The following is a 7,812-nucleotide window of genomic DNA, read 5'->3' on the forward strand; positions in this document are numbered from 1 at the left end:
GTGCACGTTGTCGGAGCCCGGTTTGCCCCGGGTGCGCACCTCGCGTGCACCTTCGTCGGGGTGGGCACCTTGGCTGGGTTTGCCCCGGCTGCGCTCCGAAGCGGGGTTATTGGAGCGCCGCCTCTTTTTTTGTCGGAGCGTTTGGTGGGGTTTCTCGCATTGGCTCTTCCGAGGCCCGGTTGCCACCCTGGCGCGCACGAAGTCGGAAGTAGGGTTAATTGCCCGGGTGCGCACCTTTGCCAGGGTGGGCACCTTACCTGGGCTGCGCACCAGGGCGGGCTCAAGATGGCACGCGCGTTCCGTTTTTTTCACTATCTTTCAAAACGGAAATTTTAAAATCTCCTTTTTTTTTTGCCTTTTCTGGAAATTAGTGAAGGCAGCGCATCAAAGGTGCGCACCTCGCTGCCCACCTTGGTGTGCTCTGAGGTGCGCACCCGGGAGCGCTACGAAGTGTGCTCCAAGGTGCGGCGTGCACGTTGTCGGAGCCCGGTTTGCCCCGGGTGCGCACCTCGCCTGCACCTTGGCCGGGGTGGGCACCTTGGCTGGGTTTGCCCAGGGTGCGCTCCGAAGCGGGGTTACTGGAGCGCCCCCTCTTTTTTTGTCAGAGCGTTTGGTGGGGTTTCTCGCATTGGCTCTTCCCAGGCCCGGTTGTTGGGTGCGCTCCCACCCTGGCGCGCGCGAAGTTGGAAGTTGGGTTAATTGCCCGGGCGCGCACCTTCGCCAGGGTGGGCACCTTGGTGCGCACACCTTGGCTGGGCTGCGCACCAGGGCGGGCTCAAGATGGCACCAGCATTCCCTTTTTCTCACTATCTTTCAAAACGGAAATTTTAAAATCTCGTTTTTTTTTTGCCTTTTATGGAAATTAGTGAAGGCATCGCATCAAAGGTGCGCACCTCGCTGCCCACCTTGGTGTGCTCCGAGGTGCCCACCACGGTGCGCAACGCCGGTGCGAACCCGGGAGCGCCCCGATGTGTGCTCCAAGGTGCGGCGTGCACGAAGTCGGACCCCGGTTTGCCCCGGGTGCGCACCTCGCGTGCACCTTGGTGCGCACACCTTGGCTGGGTTGCGCGGCCTGGTGGGCACCATGGTGCGCACCAAGGAGCGCTCCGAAGTGTGCTCCAAGGTGCGGCGTGCACGAAGTCGGAGCCCGGTTTGCCCCGGGTACGCACCTCGCGTGCACCTTCGCCGGGGTGGGCACCTCGGCTGGGTTGCGCGCCCTGGTGCGCACCAAGGAGCGCTCCGAAGTGTGCTCCAAGGTGCGGCGTGCACGAAGTCGGAGCCCGGTTTGCCCCGGGTGCGCACCTTCGCCGCGGTGCGCACCATGGCGTGCACGAAGTCGGAGCCCGGTTTGCCCCGGGTGCGCACCTCGCGTGCACCTTCGGCGGGGTTGCGCGCCCTGGTGGGCACCATGGTGCGCACCAAGGAGCGCTCCGAAGTGTGCTCCAAGGTGCGGCGTGCACGAAGTCGGAGCCCGGTTTGCCCCGGGTGCGCACCTCGCGTGCACCTTCGGCGGGGTTGCGCGCCCTGGTGGGCACCATGGTGCGCACCAAGGAGCGCTCCGAAGTGTGCTCCAAGGTGCGGCGTGCACGAAGTCGGAGCCCGGTTTGCCCCGGGTGCGCACCTCGCGTGCACCTTCGCCGCGGTGGGCACCATGGCGTGCACGAAGTCGGAGCCCGGTTTGCCCCGGGTGCGCACCTCGCGTGCACCTTCGCCGGGGTGGGCACCTCGGCTGGGTTGCGCGCCCTGGTGCGCACCAAGGAGCGCTCCGAAGTGTGCTCCAAGGTGCGGCGTGCACGAAGTCGGAGCCCGGTTTGCCCCGGGTGCGCACCTCGCGTGCACCTTCGCCAGGGTGGGCACCTCGGTGCGCACACCTTCTCAATGTTTTCTTGCCTTTTCTGGAAATTGGTGAAGGCAGCGCATCAAAGGTGCGCACCTCGGTGTGCTCCGAGGTGCGAACCCGAGAGCGCTCCGAGGTGCCCACGAAGTCGAAAGTCGGGTTAATTGCATTGTTTTCCCCGGGTGCGCTCCGAGGTGCGCAACATCGGCGCGCACCAAGGAGGGCTCCGAAGTGTGCTCCAAGGTGCGCACGATGGCGTGCACCTCTGGTGCGCACGATTCGGAGCTCGGTTTGACCGGGGTGCGCACACCTTGGCTGGGTTGCGCACCTTTTGTGCGCTCCAAGGTGCGCACGAAGTCGGAGCTCGGTTTGCCCCGGGTGCGCACCTTCGCCAGGGTGCGCACCTTGATGCGCACGCCTTGGCTGGGCTGCGCACCTTGGTGGGCGCCATGGTGCGCACCTTTCGTGCGCTCCAAGGTGCGCACGAAGTCGGAGCTCGGTTTGCCCCGGGTGCGCACCTTGGTGGGCGCCATGGTGCACTCCGAGGTGCCCAAGATTGGTGCGCACCAAGGAGCGCTCCGAAGTGCGCTCCAAGGTGCGCGCGAAGTCGAAAGTTGGGTTAATTGTCCGGTTTGCCTCGGGTGCGCACCTTGCGTGCACCTTCGCCAGGGTGGGCTGGGCTGCGCACACCTTGGCACCCGCGTTTCCTTCATTTTAAATTTTTTTTTTTTACAATCTCTCAAGTGGGAAATTCTATAATCTCAACTTTTTTTGCCTTTTCAGGAAACTTTTGAATGGAGCGCATCATTGGTGCGCTCCGAAGTGTGCTCCAAAGCTCTCTCCAGCTGCGTGCACCTGCCCCGGCCGCGCACCCGGCCCCGCCCAGCTTCGCTCACCTGTCCCGGGCGTCTGGTGCGGAACCTTAGAGTAAGAAACATCACCGTGCACCTTGGCCAACGTGCGCGACTCGACCGAGCGCGCACTGGCCGAGGTGCACACCGATTTCACCTGGGTGCGCGCGCAGCACCTCGGGCGCACCGGGGTGCGCGCACAACGCCCGGGTTGCACCGTGGCCTGTGTGCTCGGGGCGCCTCGGGTGCGCGCTCGGTGTCGCCCCCGCGCGCGCGGTAGTGCGGGCAGCGCACCCCGGCCCGGCCCGGCCCCGACGAGAACGCAAACGGGCAAAAGGTTTATTCAAATAGCATTGCGACGCCCGGCGAAAAACTAAAAAAGGGTGCAACACCGGGACTTCCCGGGAGGTCACCCATCCCAGTACTACTCCGGCCCAAGCGCGCTTAACTGCGGAGTTCTGATGGGATCCGGTGCACTAACGCTGGTATGATCGCACCCGTTATGAGCTTGTCGCAGTGTGTACTTAGCAAACCGCGACCCACGTGCGAATCCACCCCGGCCACCCACCCCCGTCGAGGTGCACACCCTCCCTCGCGAAGTGCGCCCCGTTCGCCAAGTGTGAGCCCTGCCCGGGTGCGCGCACCTTGCTAGGGCGTCGGGTGTGCACCCGGCCCGGCCTACGTGCGTGCACCTGGAGGGGGCGTCGTGTGCGTGCAGTGTCCCGTCTGCAACGCGGTGCCCACACACCACCTCGGGCGCAACGACCTGCGCTCACATGTGGGCCGAGTGCACCTTGGTGCATGTTCGGGGCGCCTCGGGTGCACGCTCGATCTTGCCCCGGTGCACCAAGGCGCTCGGTTTGCCCCGGGTGCGCACTTGGTGCAAGGTGGGCACCCAAAATAGGGATCAAGCACCAAAACACAAGTTTCGGGATGCAAAATGGGACCCAAGGACCACAAATGCGTTCCAAGACCCATGATGGGTCCACGAGAACAAAAATGTGTTCCGAGACTTAATAAACAAATATTGGGTTTTAGGAGAAGAAACATGCTCTGATGCCCAAAACGAGAATCGACCCCGAAAAGGCCACAGGCCAAAAGTGGGATGCGAGACAAAAAAAAATGGGACCCGAGGACCAAAATTGGGTTCCCAGGTCGAAGACAGGGCAACCGGACAAGAAACGACCTCTAAGGCTCGAAATGAGTCCCGACGACTAAAACTTGACAAGAAGCACCCATCAGGCACCCAACTCGACACCCATGGGATGCCGACCCACCCGGGCTTCCACCTAGCACACCTTGGCACCCACCCACCCTCGCACCCAACCTCGCACCCAACTTAGCACCTTTGAACCCACATTGGCACTCACCCTGACCCTGGCACCTTGGAACCCACATTGGCACTCACCTTGACCCTGGCACCCACCTTTGCACTCACCTTGGGACCCACCCTGGCTCCCACCTCGGCACCCACCCAGACACCCACCTTGGTTCCTTGGCACCCACCTTGGATCCTTGGCACCCACCCCGACACCCACCTTGGCACGCAACTTGGCTACTTGCCACCCACCTTGGCTCCTTGACGCCCACCCCGACAACCACCCCGTGACCTACCCTGGCTAGGGTTGGTGCACACCCACCCTGGTGCCCACCTTGGCACCCACCCTATGACCCACCTTGGCACGCACCTTAGTACCCACCCCGTTACCCACCCTAGGACCCACCCCGTGACCCACCTTGGCCAGGGTGGGTGCACCCACCCTGGTGCCCACCTTGGCACCCACCCATCCTAGCACCCAGCCTGTGACCGGGCTTGGAACCCAACCTTGCACCCGCACCCGTCTTGGCCAGTGTGGGTGCGCACCCATCCTGGCACCCACGTTGTGACACACCCTTTAACCCACGCACCCTAGCACCCACGTTGGCACCCACCTTGGAACCCAACCTAGCAACTTGGCACCCACCCCGTGACCCACCTTGGCATCCACCATAGCAGTCGCCGACTTGGCACCCACCTCGGCACCCACCTTGACACTTGTGGACCCACCTTGCCACTCACCCTAGCATCGACCCATCCTAGCACCCACCCTGGCACCTTTGCACCCTAGCACTCACCCATCCTAGCACCTAACCTGTGACCCACCTTGACACTCACCCTCGCACCCACCTTGGAACCCAACCTAGCACCCACCCACCCTGACACCAACCCTAGCACCTACCCACCCTTGCACCCACCCTGTGACCCATCTTGGCACCCACCCATCCTACCACTCAACCTATCACCCACCTTCTCACCCACCTTGGCATCCACCTTAGCACCCACCCACACTGGCACCTTGGCACCCACCTCGGGCAAGGTGGGTGCACACCCACCCTGGCACCCAATTTAGAACCCACCGAGCATGTTACCCACCTTGGCACCCACATTGCAGCCCACCCTAGTACCCACCCTATGACCCACATTGGCATCCACACCCTAGCACCCAGGCACCTCGACACCCGCCTTGACACCCACCCTAGCACTGAACCTGTGACCCACCTTGGAACTCACCCTAGAACCCACCCACCCTGTGAACCACCTTGGCATCCACCTTAGCACCCACCCACCTTGGCACCCACTCTAGCACTCACCCATCCTAACACCCAACTTGTTACCCACCTTGGCACCCGCCCTCGCGTCCACCTTGAAACCCACCCTAGCACCCACCCACGCAGGAGCCCACCTTGGCACCCAACCTAACACCCACGCATCCTGGCACCCAACTTGTGACCCACCTTGGAACCCACCCTAGTACCCACCTTTGAACCCACTATATCACCAACCCACCTTGGCACCCACCCTATGACCCTCTTTGGAATCCACCCTAGCACGCACCCACCCTGGCACCCACCATGGAGCGCACCCTAGCACCCACCCACCTCGGCACGCACCTCAACACCCACCTTGGTGTGCGCACTGCGCCAACCTCTCAAAGACCCTATGTGGTGCGCTCCAAAGTGTACACCTTTGGTGCGCTCCAAGGTGCGCACCTTTGGTGCACACCGAGGTGCACACCAAAGTGTGCACCGAGGTGAGCACCAAAGTGCACTCCAGGGTGCACACCAAGGCGTGCACCTTTGGTGCGGTCAATGCAAACGAATTCGGAAGTTGGGGTCGATGTCCTAATCGCTGCTGCAGACTACACGTATGAGAATCGGACAAATAGCTTTATATAGGGGAGGTGTTGCGTTTGATGGGTCGACTATCCTGGTTGTGTGCACTGCACCAACTTCAAAGACCCTGTCTTGTTTAAGAAGTCAAAAGTTGGGGTGGATGTCCTAATCATTGCTGCAGTCTACGCATGTATGAGAATCAGACAAATAGCTTATATAGGGGAGGTGTTGCATTCGGTGGGTTGACTCCCCTGGTTGTGCGCACTGCGCCAACCTCAAAGACCCCGCATAGCAGAAGAAGTCGGAAGTCGGATTTTGGTGAGCACCAAGGCGTGCACCTTTGGTGCGGTCAACGCAGACGAATTCAGAAGTTGGGGTGGATGTCCTAATCGTTGTTGCAGGCTACACATGTATGAGAATCAGACAAATAGCTTATATAGGGGAGGTGTTGGGTTTGATGGGTCAACTCCCTTGGTTGTGCGCATTACGCCAACCTCAAAGACCTTGTTTTCGTTAAGAAGTCAAAAGTTGGGGTCAATGTCCTAATGGCTCCTGCAGGCTACACATGTATGAGAATCGGACAAATAGCTTATATAGGGGAGGTGTTGGGTTTGATGGGTCGACTCCCCTGGTTGTGCGCATTACGTCAACCTCAAAGACCTTGTTTTCGTTAAGAAGTCAAAAGTTGGGGTCGATGTCCTAATTGCTCCTGTAGACTACACATGTATGAGAATCAGACAAATAGCTTATATAGGGGAGGTGTTGGGTTTGATGGGTTGACTCCCCTAGTTGTTCGCATTACACCAACCTCAAAGACCTTGTTTTCGTTTAGAAGCCGAAAGTTGGGGTCGATGTCCTAATTGCTCCTGCAGGCTACGCATGTATGAGAATCAGACAAATAGCTTATATAGGGGAGGTGTTGGGTTTGATGGGTCGACTCCCCTGGTTGTGCGCATTGCGCCAACCTCAAAGACCCTGCATTGCGGATGAAGTCGAAAGTCAGAGTTTGGTGTGCTACAAGGTGTGGTCGAAGGTGCTCACCTAGGTGTGCACCTTTGGAGCACAGGAAAAGTGCCCTCCAAAAGTGCGCACCTTTGGAGTGCACAAAAGTGCCCTCCAAAAGTGCGCACCTTTGGAGCGCAGAAAAGTGCCCTCCAAAAAGTGCCCTCCAAAAGTGCGCACCTTTGGAGCGCAGAAAAGTGCCCTCCAAAAAGTGCCCTCCAAAAGTGCGCACCTTTGGAGCGCAGAAAAGTGCCCTCCAAAAAGTGCCCTCCAAAAGTGCGCACCTTTGGAGCGCAGAAAAGTGCCCTCCAAAAGTGCGCACCTTTGGAGCGCAGAAAAGTGCCCTCCAAAAAGTGCCCTCCAAAAGTGCGCACCTTTGGAGCGCAGAAAAGTGCCCTCCAAAAAGTGCCCTCCAAAAGTGCGCACCTTTGGAGCGCAGAAAAGTGCCCTCCAAAAAGTGCCCTCCAAAAGTGCGCACCTTTGGAGCGCAGAAAAGTGCCCTCCAAAAAGTGCCCTCCAAAAGTGCGCACCTTTGGAGCGCAGAAAAGTGCCCTCCAAAAAGTGCCCTCCAAAAGTGCGCACCTTTGGAGCGCAGAAAAGTGCCCTCCAAAAGTGCGCACCTTTGGAGCGCACAAAAGTGCCCTCCAAAAGTGCGCACTTTTGGTGCGCACCAAGGCGCTGGTTCGGTCGTTGCAGGCGAGTTCGGAAGTTGGGGTCGATGTCCTGAGCGGAGGTGCAAACTACACAGGTGTCGGAATCGGACAAATAGCTTATATAGGGGAGGTGTATGCTTCGATGGGTCGACTCCCCAGGTTGAGCGCACCGCGCCAACCTCAAAGACCCTACGGTATGGATGAAGTCGGAAGTTGGGTCCGATGACCAATTCGATTAGTAGGTATGCTCATGAGGTCGGAATTTGGGTCCGATGACCTGCCATGTGCAGGAAGGCGAATGTTGACACTGTGCGTT

At 59.8% G+C, this 7,812-nt stretch overlaps 1 non-coding gene across 1 annotated transcript; it reads right to left on the reverse strand.

Moving 5' to 3' along the window:
• Positions 1-3,068: 3,068 nt before the first annotated feature.
• Positions 3,069-3,187, reverse strand: LOC131865952 (5S ribosomal RNA). The gene has a single exon (XR_009364587.1). It is a non-coding gene; the product is annotated as a 5S ribosomal RNA (ribosomal RNA).
• Positions 3,188-7,812: the final 4,625 nt, after the last annotated feature.

This window comes from Cryptomeria japonica, unplaced genomic scaffold (assembly GCF_030272615.1).
Source record: "Cryptomeria japonica unplaced genomic scaffold, Sugi_1.0 HiC_scaffold_127, whole genome shotgun sequence".
In the NCBI taxonomy this organism is placed as follows: domain Eukaryota; kingdom Viridiplantae; phylum Streptophyta; class Pinopsida; order Cupressales; family Cupressaceae; genus Cryptomeria; species Cryptomeria japonica.